The sequence below is a fragment of the Aedes aegypti genome, chromosome 2 (assembly GCF_002204515.2).
Source record: "Aedes aegypti strain LVP_AGWG chromosome 2, AaegL5.0 Primary Assembly, whole genome shotgun sequence".
NCBI classification, from domain to species: domain Eukaryota; kingdom Metazoa; phylum Arthropoda; class Insecta; order Diptera; family Culicidae; genus Aedes; species Aedes aegypti.
The window spans coordinates 288,226,851-288,240,981 of NC_035108.1; the positions used below are offsets into that span (position 1 = coordinate 288,226,851).

At 39.3% G+C, this 14,131-nt stretch overlaps 1 long non-coding RNA gene across 1 annotated transcript; it reads left to right on the forward strand.

Moving 5' to 3' along the window:
- Positions 1-281: 281 nt before the first annotated feature.
- LOC110676633 lies at positions 282-13,896 on the forward strand. The gene is made up of 4 exons (XR_002500589.1): positions 282-445; positions 506-624; positions 694-745; positions 13,611-13,896. It is a non-coding gene; the product is annotated as an uncharacterized LOC110676633 (long non-coding RNA).
- The last annotated feature ends 235 nt before the right edge of the window (positions 13,897-14,131 follow it).

Below are 14,131 nucleotides of genomic sequence, written 5' to 3' on the forward strand. Positions count from 1 at the left end.
AGTGCGCAAAAAAACTGCTCTCCTTATTCACCTTCTAGAGCACAAATCGAACCTCCCAAATCAGGTCAAAAGAGAATGCACCGACCGACCAGTCAGCATGACATCAACCTCTGGCGCTGCTCTACGACTGACTGTTGTCTTGCCGGTCAAGTATAGCCCAAAGTCCCAAGAAGGTCTCACCGAAGTCTGTCTCTGTTGGTAGATTGAATCGAAACCATTGAAGGCTGCCCCCAAACCGACTCGCGGCCGGTGCTCTTTAATTACGCAAATTTCGATTTATGACGCATTTGTCTTCTTGTATGTTGCAGGTACGATCTCCGACATCGGGAAAAAGAAAGAATATGAAAAACGATGTCAAGAGCTGCAGAGCAGGTGCGATGAACTGCGGAAAGACCTGACCGGAGCTTACGCTATCATCGATGATCTGGAATTCGAGCTGGAAAGCGTATGGTCGAGGACAGAAGAGTCTCGGAATTGTTCTGAAATCGGTTTTGTTTTTCCGTAGATTGACTACTTAGAAGACGAAAACGACCGGCTACAACAGGAAGTCAAAAGTTTAAGGTCCAAACTGCAAGATCAATCTCCGCTGGCGCTTGCGGGTGCAGCATCCACCGAATCGAAAAGGTTAGATCCCATTACGCTACTGGGGTTTTAAATAACGAGCATTAAATTAAGTGGCTATTTTATTTGCAGCACGCCGTCCGAGATAGAGCAATCTGATGCCGATTCTTCGGTTACAATTAAGGTGAGTTAGATTATAAAATTCGAAGAGAATTCTGCTTTAGGAATCTTGAAACAAGATTCTTTGGAGCAGGATTCAATTCGAGTCCTGAAACAGGATTCTCTTCGAATCCTGGAGCAGGATTCTTTTCGAATCCTGGAGCAGAATTCTCTTCGAATCCTGGAGTAGGATTCTCTTCAAATTTTGATGCAGGATTCTCTTTGAATCCTGAAGCAGGGTTCTTTTCGAATCCAGCAACAGGATTCGAATAGAATCCTGCTCCAGGACTCGAATATAATCCTGCTCCAGAATTCGAAGAGAATCCTGCTTCAGGATTCTAAGAGAATCCTGCTTCAACTGGGATTCGAAGAGAACCCCACTCTAGGATGTGAAGAGAATCTTGTCTCTCCTGCTGCAGAACTCTCCAGGGTTCAAAGGGAATCCTGCTCCAGGATTTGAAGAGACTCCTGCTCCTGGATTCGAAGAGAATCCTGTTTCAGGTCTCGAAGAGAATCCTGCTCAAGGATCCAAAAATATCCCTGCTGAAGGATTTGAAAATAATCTTGCTTCATAGTTGCCTATTAGTGTTAACCTCTAGTATAATTCAATCTTTAAAAAATGTGTTTATCACAATTAAGCTTGAAATTAATTCCGAATAATGCATGCCATGGTGTGGCTACACAATGACCATTAAAAATTCGTTAACGTTCAACGCTCCGACATCGTAATCATCGTCATCATCGAAACTTCCAAAGCAGTTTTTTTGTTCAAAACAAAAAAAAATATTCAATGAAAATATGTTCACTGTGTTTTGTTTGGAGAATAGAATACAGTGAACACATTTTCCTGTAAATTTTCTTGATTTTGAACGAAAAAACTGGTTTTGAAAATTCCGAAACCAATGACGGATCCTGCCCCCTTAAATCCACTAGCTCTCCTTAGATCATCTCAATCACGATCGGGTATGATGTCTGCTATTTAACCAGCAGCTACGGTTTCTGTTATTCATTCAATCCAATGTTCATACAATTTGTTCAATTGATTAATTCGAACCTCCGTTTCGGAAGTGGTAATGTTTGCACTTAGACTAATTACATCGCTTGCTTCTACGACGTTTTTTTGCAGCGCAAATCGTTTTACGCTCAAGATAATCAATTCGCAAGGAGGTACCAACGGATTAAACCGTTTGCCATGGGCTGCGGTCATGCTGAACGCACAGCCAAACAAGCAACATAAAATTCACCACCAATGATTGACTGTGGGGTGTAGGACATGCTCGAGAATGGACCCCTCAGGGGCACTTGCCGATTTATTTTTGGCACTGAATAATTTGTACATGGGCTGTTACCGAGTGTTGACGTTGACCCAAACCGTCACCACAGCAGTGGAATCAACCTTGAACGCACGATCTGGGGTCACACCTTCGCTTGGTGAGCCGTTGGGTCAACCGCAAAGTGCTAATATGTTTGTTGAGTGTAGTTTACGGATACGGGGCAAACGGAAAGATAGACCTTGCGTTGAATTGTGATGTAGCCACTAAGTTGGAAGGAAAAGAATTAACTGAGCAACCAGTGAAAATACACATGTTACGAGTAGTGCAAACCTTATTTTTTACCAGTTATTCAAGGTAAAACTTCAATAAATTTGGAATGTATTCATGTAAAAGTTAATGAATTTAGTATGTATCATATCTAGTGATCCTTTTTTATTAATTTTGTATAAGTATCATAAACTAATACTAGTAAAACTAATTTGAGATTTTATTAACATATTGTTAACAACATATTATATTTCATTTGCCGTAGCAGTTAGAAACTTTTACAGGTGAGTTGATTTCACCTGCTAATAAGAAAAAAAACGATTTAAATTTACTTAACCTAAATATGTAACCCACTAATCGTGGCAATAGATGATTGCAACGATTTTTGCCTGAAATTATTTATTATTTTATTTGACATTTGTTCCAATGTTTCAACATTGGATATTCTATGTAACTCATTGGTACTATACCAGGGCGGAAGCATCAGAATCATTTTCAAAATTTTGTTTTGAATTCTCTGCAGAGCTTTCATCCTGGTATTACAACAGCTAGTCCATATTGGTACAGCATACAACATGGCTGGCCTGAAAATTTGTTTGAATATCAAAAGCTTGTTCTTAAGGCAAAGTTTTGATTTTCTATTAATAAGGGGATAGAGACATTTTACATATTCGTTGCATTTGGCTTGAAAGCCCGCAACGTGATTTTTGAAAGTTAAATTCTTATCTAGCATGAGCCCTAGATACTGAACTTCATCCGACCAATTTATTGGATCCCCTCTCATCGTGACAACATGTCTACTTGAAGGTTCCAAATAAAGAGCTTTTGGTTTATGTGGGAAAACTATTAGTTGAGTTTTGGAAGCATTAGGAGAAATCTTCCATTTTTGCAAGTATGAAGAAAAAATATCCAAACTTTTTTGCAATCGACTACAGATGACACGCAGACTTCGTCCTTTGGCGAAGAGACCTGTGTCATCCGCAAACAAGGATTTTTGACATCCCTGAGGTAACTCAGGTAAGTTAGATGTGAAAATATTGTATAATATTGGTCCCAAAATGCTGCCTTGAGGAACACCATCTCTTACAGGAAGTCTTTCAGATCTGGAGTTCTGATAATTAACCTGATGTGGTCGATTAGACAGATAACTTTGAAGTATTCTAACAATGCATGTTGGAAAATTAAAGTTTTTTAATTTTACAATCAAACCTTCATGCCAAAAACTGTCGAATGCTTTTTATATGTCTAGAAGAGCAAGACCAGTAGAATAGCCATCAGATTTGTTGGAACGGATCAAATTTGTTACACATAAAAGTTGATGAGTGGTCGAATGTCCATGGCGGAATCCAAACTGTTCATTGGCAAAAATTTAATTTTCGTTGATGTGGACAATCATTGTGTTCAAAATGACCATTTCAAAAAGTTTACTGATGGAGGAAAGCAAACTGATTGGACGATAGCTAGAAGCTTCTGCAGGATTTATATCTGGTTTTGAATTTGGTCTAGAAGCTCGAATAACAGATTTCTCGTTGCGGCCATGACCGATAGTATCAAACTGGTCACGAACGCTTTGGAAGCAAAACGAACCATCTTGTTGTACCTATGCCGTGGCATGGATCTGCAGAGTTGCTGGCCCTCGTACCAAAGTAGATCGATTGCTACGGGGAAGCTTGGCCTTGATCATTTGCAAAATCCGAAGTAAAGACACGCACGCATTCTTCATTGTATGACAGTAAGGTTTGAACGTTAATGCTGAATCCAAGGTAATTCCCAGGATCTTCAATCGGTTGGTCTTCGGAACTGCGGTTCGATCGATGGATGCGCGCTTTCGAACTGCAATAGAAACTTTGCCGCAGATATGGTGACTCCAACGCTCTTCGACCTATTGTCGACTGCTTTCACGGCTGCCTGAAGTTTCTTGAATACCGCTTCATGTTTCGCTCTACAAGCATCTCATCGGCGTATAGAAGAATTTCGACTCCGATTTTGCAGCGAGGATCAGCGTCACGGATAGCACTGAACCCTATGACACCCCGTTCTCCAGCCTGTTCGAGGGACAATCGTCCTCCTACAGCCACTTGTTGGGTTCGCTCCGAGAGGAAGTTTTGCAGTATGTTGATCATGCAACCTCGTATTCTTATATCCTACGCTTTTAATAAATCTAGGAAAGCTATCAAGTAGCGATCTCTCTAGCTCAGCGAAGTAGTTGTCAGTGCCTCGTCCTGCACGACGTTTCACAAGCCGACCACTAGACTCTAGCTCCGTGATCAATCGCCGGTTGAAGATCCGTTCAAACAGCTTCGCTATGCAGCTAGTGAGCGACATTGGCTGGACGGCAGCTAGAGCGAAATCCTGGCAATTCAGGAAGGAGAAGTTGAAGAAGAGGTAGCCTATCAAAACTGCATCTGTTGAGACACTTCGCCTTTTGTCGAGAACCCATAGAAGTTCTTCTAGGTTGATATTGATGATGTACACTCGCCGGTGTAAGGCGAAAAATCCTTGAACTCCTGTTCAGCTGCCGATCTCACTATTTGGAAAGATGGAGTTTAGCTTGAAGTCGCAGATCTCTCACTTTAACCCGTTAACGCCCAAAGTATCTCACAATTGGAATTCAGCTCAATTTTCGTTATTCATAGTCGTATTCCCATAAATTAAACCTTATTTCACCAAAAAATTTCAAGTCTATGGTGGAGATCGTTTTCGAAGATACCAAATTTTTCATCACAGGACTTCAATATAGGCGAATGAAATATTTGCCGACTAGTGCCATCATGAGAATGACTTCCGAAATAAGAATGATTTAGGCGAATAGCTTTCTTTGGATTTATTCAGTGGACTGATATATAAGCGAATAAAATGTTTGCCCAGTAGGTGATTTCCGAAGTAATAAGTCTCCATGTAAATAGGTCTCATTTAGTTCTTCAACTTTGTCAAAGACTCTAACTTTGTATTCAATCACTGAATTGAGATATAAGCAAATAATATGTTTGTCTACTAGCGCCACCTTGGTAGAGTTTTTCAAACTACTGTTTCTGGGCGAATAGATCCCATTTAGTTGAACACTTTTGTCCAAGACACCAATTTCGAATCTCATCGCTGAACTAAGATATATAAAAAATTGACCACTAGCGCCACATTTTGTGTGTTTTCCGAACTAATAAGTTTCTAGGTGAATAGGATTCATTTAGTTGTTCAACATTGTCCAAGATACAAACTTTGTATCTAATCACTTGACTGAGATATTAGCAAAATAAAATCTTTGCCCACTAGTGCCATCTAGTGAATGTTTTCCAAACTAATAAGTTTTCGGGTGAATAGATCTCATTTAGTTGAACACATTTGTCGAAGACACCAATGTCGTATCTCATCACTGAACTGAGATATGAACAATCAAAATATTCGACCATTAGCGCCATCTTTGAGTGTTTTCCGAGCTAATAAGGTTTTAGGCGAATAGGTCTCATTTAGTTGATCAACTTTATCGACGACACCAATTTTGTATCTAATAACTGGACTAAGATATAAGCAAATGAAGTTTTGGATCACTAGCGCCATTTTGGGAGCGTTTTCGGAATTTATAAGGTTCTATGCAAGACACCATTTTTGTATCTCATAACTGGACTAAGATATAAGCAAATAAAGTTTTGGCTCACTAGCGCCATCTTAGGAGTGTTTTCCGAATTTATAAGGTTCTATGCAAATAGGTATTATTTAGTTGTGTAAACTTTGTCGAAGACACCATTTTTGTATCTCGTAATTGGACTTAGATATAAGCAAATATAGTTTTGGCTCACTAGCGCCATCTTGGGAGTGTTTTCCGAATTTATAAGGTTCTGTGCAAATTGGTATTATTTAGTTGTTCAACTTTGTCGAAGACACCAATTTTGTATCTCATCGCTGGACTGAGATATAAACGAAGCAAATATTTGTACGTCGGAAAGTTGTTTCATATGTTGCTTATATATGCAACATTTGTTGGCGTCCGTGCGCCACCTGGTGAGTTAATTCTGAATTAAAATAATTACCAAGTGGAAGTCAGCAGTCCTGTGATCAACTTTGCAGAAGACAGTTTTCTCGTAAACCTCTTTATTTTCAAGATATTTGCACTACAAGTACTGTCCTATTTATAGGACGCTGGGCGTTCGGGGCTTCTGTCCTATTTTTAGGACGCTGGGCGGATATTGGTTAATACGTCGCCAGTTCTTCTTCAGTCCGTAAACCCGTTCGTTTACTTGAATATAACTAATTGCTCGCTGCAGTCGGCGGCCGTGTAATGTGTTCAACGTGTTCGAGGGATGGGCTTCTTCGCTGCTGCTATAAGCTTTTCCGTAAAGTTCTCTACGTCTCACTCGCCATCTGGGTGAATGGTTTCTGCTGTGATGCCACCAATCAGCTCGATCATAAAGCCACTTTTGACGTAACGTTTGATGATTGTACTACCCGGGTATGGACGCCACAATCGTAAAGTGATCGCTCTTGTATGTTTCCGACAAGGTCCACCAGGTGATTCTACACCATTATTCCGAATGACATTACCCCTAATGCTATTGGTACGTATGCCATCACCCCGAATTCCATATCCCCGGACGATCCATTATCCCGAATGACATTACATTACATTACAATTAAAATATCACGGGCCAATGTAATTCAAAGTAATTATACTTTCGGGGCAACAGCATTCGATGTATTGGAATTATAATTGGGTTGATGGCATTCGGTGGCATTTTCGATACGAGTATTAGAACCATCGTTAAAAGGAAAATAACCATCATCGTTTTACAAATTTTCAAAACCAGTTTTTTTGCTCAAAATTGAAGCAATGCTCAAGAAAATCTATCATTGCATTGTACTTGCTATCTGAAATACGATGATAGATTTTCATAGGGATCAATTGAAATTTGAACAAAAAAAAAACTAGTTTTCAAATTGTGATGATTGAAAGATGCATTCTTGAGCTTTAAGGGGACACGGGAGACCGTGTTATTTTCCCTATCTTTCGTCTCACTCTAACAATAATCATCAAAACTTTGCGGAAGCAAATCTCGAGTTTTATTGAACCGATGAAGCTGAAAATTTATCGGGTTGTGCACTACATATATAGAATCATAGTGATACATTTTCGCATCGATATATGGAGTGGTTCTTGGGATTTGCTTCTTGAAATGGATAGGGTGATTATGATGACGTCCCGTGCGGCCTTAAAGATCACCAATGAATTGGTTATGTAGAGTTGTATCGGAAATATACCAGCCAAGCGTATTCGCCTGGGAAAGACCCCACGTGAGATGGTTCGCGTTAATGTTTCCCATAAATCGAGCTTCTAGCTACTCAAAAAGGTTTCAAAAAGGTGTGGTTTGGATTCTACCCCATTACCCCGAATCCCATCACCCCGAATCCCATCACCTCGAATTCCATTACCCCGAATGTGCCGTTACCCCGAATTCCATCACCCCGAATGCTATTTCCCCGAATTCACAATTATCTTGCCATGATGATATTGATGACATTTCCCCATGATTTTTAAATTCGGGGTAATGTCATTCGGGGTGATGGGTCGTTGGGGGTTTTGGAATTCGGGGTAATGGCGTTCGGGTTAATGGCATTCGGGGTAATGGGATTCGGGGTAATGGGGTAGAATCGTGGTTTGACATTTATTTGCCTTCAGTGTGATATACACTGAAACAACGATCACCTGGATAGGTGCGAAGATGCGTACAGCGACGAAATGGAGGTGTTGATCTGTACCTACACGCTAGAAGAGTATGCTTTCCTAGATAGCAAGGCCTACTCCGTGTTGCCAGTGGTGCGTGGTGTTTGATGCCAGCAACAGCGTGTAGGTATTGCTTACCAACGAAGTCTTGGAGAATGACATGCTCGCTGACTTTGGTCTCCTGGAGTGCTACCACGCAAGGATCGAGGTCGGCTTTGAGGAGTTTAAATTCGCTAATGTTGTCCCTTAGACCACGGATGTTCCATTGAAGAGTAAAGCAACAACCAGAACGACCATCGATGGCGATACGAGTTTCAGACGGTGAGGTTGATGATCTCATCGTGGGTATGTCAGTTGTAGGAGACAAGAGTGCCGCAATAACTTCTGCTGCTGATTGTACGTGAACGGGACTTGCATGTGGGACGCTTTGCCCCACATTGCCAGCCGCTGTCAAAACCATTGCGCTAGAACTTTCAATACCGACAACAGCCGGCACTGGGGAAGAGCTTTGTGTAATGTTCGTTCAATGAGTTCTGGAAGGACCTTCTCCGGGGGATGGGAAAGCGAGATAAACTGGATGAATACCAGGCGCGGCGGTATTTGTTTGGCGTCTTGCCCCACAGTACCAGTCATTGCTGAAACTACTACACGACTGTTTCCAGAAACACCGACAATAGAAATGCCGGCACTGGTGATGGCGAAAGCCTTTGTAAAGTATCGTCGGTGTTCTCATTGTTACTTACGTTGCTGTTGTTTGAGTGGTTGATGTTTTTGTGGATTTGTGATATCGTGGTGTGATCTAAGATTCCTTCGGGTACGGAGGAGAATTCGTCATTAGTGAGATGGTGTAAGACGTCTCGAATGGCTTTTTAGCTTGCTGTACTTGCGTCAGAAGAGGACTACACTTTCCCTGTTTCCGAATCTATTAATTTCGTTGTCCATATACGGGCCAGATAGCCGTAGGAGTAAACGCGCAGCTATTCAGCAAGACCAAGCTGAGGGTCGTGGGTTCGAATCCCACCGGTCGAGGATCTTTTCGGGTTGGAAATATTCTCGACTTCCCAGGGCACAGAGTATCTTCGTACCTGCCACACGAAATACGCATGCAAAAATGGACATTGGCATAGTAAGCTGTCAGTTAATAACTGTGGAAGTGCTCATAAGAACACTAAGCTGAGAAGCAGGCTCTGTCCCAGTGGGGACGTAACGCCAGAAAGAAGAAGATACGTGCGAGAATCATCAAACTTGTTTTTTAGAGTAGAATTAACGAAAACGCTGTTTAGGGGGTGTCTCCGATACCTCAGACTCTTCGCCGGAATACTTTGTATGAGGTCGTGTTCACTGAATGCGGTCTTCTTTGGTGGTGGTGGTGGACTGATTTCTGGTCAGGTAGCTGGTTTCGGGTAGTTGAACTTCGGAGATATTTCGCTGGAGAGTTGTTCTTTGATCACGTCATTGTGCCAGCCGTCATTGGGCCACTTGTTGTTCTTGGCTTTGGCGGGGCTTTTCTACGACGACGGTTTCACAGTCATGGTGTACTCGTTTTGGGTTTGACTGCTACTTTACCTGCTTCATGGAAGCCATCAGCTGCAGAATTCTCTCATCTTTTCGCTTGCTCTCTTCCTGCAGTTTTACGATCTTCTTGTCTAGCATAGCCGCCGAAAGGACAAAGCTATCGTTGCGAAAAAGATCATATTACTTGCGAAAATTGAAGATTTTTTGGTTATGTTATTTAACTAAATTTGGACAACTAAGGCAGTGGTATTTAGCTTTGGGATCGCTGAGCATTGAAATAAAATTATCCTCACCACCAATCTGTTTGAAATCAGGATTTTATAAAATCCTTAACTTGACACTATAATTCCTACAAAAAATAGTAGAGTAAGAATTATGTTCGTCATCTTTCATTAAGTATTTATTATACAGGCCTAAACTGTGACAATTGAGCTTCTAAATGAAATTATATTTGTTTTTTCGTCGAATGTTGAACGTGATTTGAAAATAGCAGATTTGCTTTACATGGGAAATTTTACAATTTTTGATTTCAGTTCAGTTACAACTGTGCGAGATTCTATAGCGATATATTTCTTTTTGAGCCTTTATTAATGTGTTTGTATGGATTGACCACAAGTTCAGCACTCACAGAAATATTCATAATTCTCAAATATTCCTTATATTGTATATCGGTGTTAATATCTTGATTATTATCGTAGTTGCATTGCCTAATTTTTTTACAAGGATAAGTATTTCGACAAAACATACACATTCTGAAATTTTCAAAATATTCTGTCGTGGAAAATTGGATTTCTTCATCTTTAAGGATTGTTTTGTTTTCCAAATTTGTATTCTTGAAAATTATAGGTTTGCTTTGGTTTAGAATACCGTAAAATGGGTAACTTTTATAGTTTTTTCGAAGAAAACTTGAATATTTGTGCATGCTGTTTCAAAGAATTTTAAATTATATTTTTAAAAAATGTACTGGCATCCTACCTATCGATTGCTGTTGATAGATTGCCAAAAGATTTATTTTGAATGGATACATAATTTTCATATAATCTAAAGTCGGTTTTCTGTTCTGGGGTAGCTTTGATAATGGAGTATGCATCGAACAAAATTTAATGAATTACGAACATTTGTAGGGCATTGCATAACTCTAGGCGTTCAACGTTATATTTAAATTTCTGACTAAGATTACAAAAATGGTCCCAGTTTGTGAAAATGCTTTCGTTAAGAGATTTGCGACCGTATTTAAGTTCTATGATAACTAGGCTGTCAAATATAAGTGGCCTATAGACCTATTCAAATGTCTGGAAGCTCCTCAGTCAACCAATATTTTGATTTTTCATGTAAAAATGAACTTCTGGTCGAAATATCAGTCAATTTGGAGAAAATTTAGATGTGCTTCAAATCAATTAATTCAAATTACCTATGTTTAAACTTGCTCCAATCATAAAATCGTGTTCGGCAAAAGTTCGTAGAATTGGATAAACTACTAAGTAGAAGTATTTCCGACAAATTTTGATGTTTCGTATGGTAGTTATGATTTTTCAAAGCTTGAAAATAGCCCAAAAACACATAATTGATTTGAAGCACATCTAAATTTACTCTAAATTGAGTGAAATTTTGGCCAGAAGTTCATTTCGCAATGAAAAATCAAAGTATTGGTTGACTGGGGAGTTTCCAGACATTTTTGAAAATATGAATAGGTCTAATGCTTATGCTTCTTCGGTGGCCAACACAAGTTTTTCAACTCCAATGCTAGAATTTCAATCGCTCTGAACCGCGTCAATCCTTTCATACTGCATACGGACTGTTTAATCCATGGTTTGATCCCTTTTCCTTGCTTATGGAACCTTCGCCTGCGAGTCTCAAATGCACTGTCACATTGGGAGTTTCTCATGAGACGGCGCATGAGCCAGTGAAGATGTGATCGTTTGAGCTAGTACATTGCTACATGAGATCTAAGCACGTGCTCAAGCGCGCGATTATTTTTGTGCGTTCATGGCAAGCTGATCTCAAGCTCTTGATATGAAGCGCGTATACATGACGTCTGCCTGAAAAACATAGGGGAAGGGGTGGTAAAATGAACACCTTAAGGAAATCATCTTGTTTCTGATAGAAAAACGAGGAATTTGTATAGTTCTATCTCACAACATCAAAAACAGGGATGTTATCTATAGCAACAACACAAATTCAGACTAAAATTGCTGAATTTTCACATATTTTTGTCGCTAGCAAAAAACGATGGAAATGTTCATTTTACCTGCACTATGTTGGTAAAATGAACAGTTGTTGGTGGTAAAATGAACATCATTGGAAAAACGCGAGTAAAACAAATATTTCTGAAAATTTTTATTGCTTCACCGAAAATATATCCATTAATGATTGTAACCCATTCAAACAGAATTCCAAAAGTATCAGATTTGACCTCATATCATAACGATACTCACCTCACTGAAAAACCTCATGTCTTCCGAGCTAAAAGTTACGTCAGTTCTAATTTTCAAACGTGGTTTTCTTAAATCTTAGTTTTCGTTGATATTTTCACTTCAATTGACCTACGTATCAACTCGAACACTCTTATTTATGCTATAAATCGCCCGTACGTGATAAAAATTAATCGAAATTTGTTTTTTCTCGATAAAAGGCAAGGTGTTCATTTTACCACCCCTGTTCATTTTACCACCACTTCCCCTACCTGTGTGAAAATTTTTGATGTTAAATTTCCAGAACGTGATGACTAAGTATTTCTGAAACTCAATCCCGTTTAAAGGTACTTTTTATCTTATGAAAACAAATTGTAACAAATAGGTAATTAGGAAGCACATTCGTAAATCCGCTGTGGTTGAGCCAAGAACACCACCATGAGCTTCAAGGAATGTAAAAATGAACACGTTAGCACTGCTTTTTCTCAGTCGATGATAATGATTGTTTTCAAATCGTTCTGAATAGTCAGTGAAATACGATCAAAACAATCATCACTTGGAAAGAAAAAGCAATGCTAACTTGTTCAATTCATTCATTCGACGGTACATGTGTCATGGACGATTTAACTATAATCAGGTTGGGATGGGTTGTTCGATCTTTGGGCATTTTTTGTAATTTATTGCCTAAAGCAACATGTTAGCTGTTAATGGTCAATGATTTCATAGATTTATTATGTCTGTTTCCTGTTGACTAAGGGCTGGAAAAATAATGCCAATGTGTGTTTCTTATAACATACATATTTAGAAAACCGTGATTTCTGGGTACCGTGGAGAACATATCTAGATCAAACAATGTTTAAACTTAATTTAATCTCATTGGCTTGTTCGACAAACTTTACCAGAAAAGAATTAGCTTCCAATAGGTGGTAAAAGCAAGTGATTTTGATTAATTAGTATTGAGTTATGATTTTTCAAACCTTAAAATAAGCCTAAAAACACTTTTTCAACTTGAAGCATAGTGTAATCTTTATCAAATGAGCTAAAAATTTGACCAGACATTGTTCTTAGCATGAGAATTCAAAATATTGCTTGACCGGAAGATTTCAAGACATTTTTTCAATTATGAACAGGTCTAGTGGCCAACTATTCAAAACTACATCAAATAGTGATCGTACAACAGATTGTTTGTAAGCGTTTCGAAAATGCTAAAATTGTGGCAATTTTTACTATTCGTATAGAAAGCCTCAAATGGTCTCGATTCAGCTCTTACATGAAATGTCATACTAATATTCTTCAGTTTTGCATTAGTTTTGCTTAATCGATTAACAGAAATTATGATATTTCGTTTAGTATGTGATGGGTTACGCACTATCAAAGTTACCCGCGTTATCAAAGATAAACCGTTTTACGGTACTTAATTGAAAGCTTATTTTATTGAGAAAAGTTGAGATATTTTAAAGCATTTATAAAGTTTTCAAAACTGTCGCGGAGCATTTGCCAATGCTTGGCGGAACAATATGTGTAACAAACTGAAAACCGCTGCATTGGGGCTATTGATTCGTATACCATCCATAAAAAAACTTACATGTGAGAGTGAACTTGTTTCACATTTTTTTAGAAATTCTGTTTCTTTTGAACGGTCCCTTAGATTATCGTTTATGGTTTACGGTACATACATTTCAACGATTTTGTTTTTATTATTTTTTACAGTTCAACTCTGAAGTGGATAGCACCGACAATGGCGAAAACAGCAGAAAATCCCGACGAGACGGACTAAACAGGAAACTGTATACCTTGCACGAAAAACAGTTTGGTCACTCCTCAAGGACATAGGTTACGGTCTCAGAAGCATAATAACTGCGCCACACAACTTTTTACCCATATTTGCACTCTGAGGGTCAAACAACTGCCGGCGATGCATTTTCTCTCCGATCAATCATAGTGTTTATCCCCGGACTAAATAAATGCACCGTCTCATTATGGATTTTACCCCCTTTTCCTACACGCGTATCGATTTCAGCCACCCCTGAAGAACGCCCCGATGAAATGATCACCATTAATCACCATTATTCGCAAGTGCACACCTATTTTCGCCATTAATGAACCAAGCTTGGGACAGGTATTGTTGCCGTTCGCGATTACTATTTCCCGCGCAATCGTGTTCCCGACGACAGCCGCCGCAGACCTTGCCATGTCAATAATTTGTTTGGACAGTGGCTTTTACGTGCCAG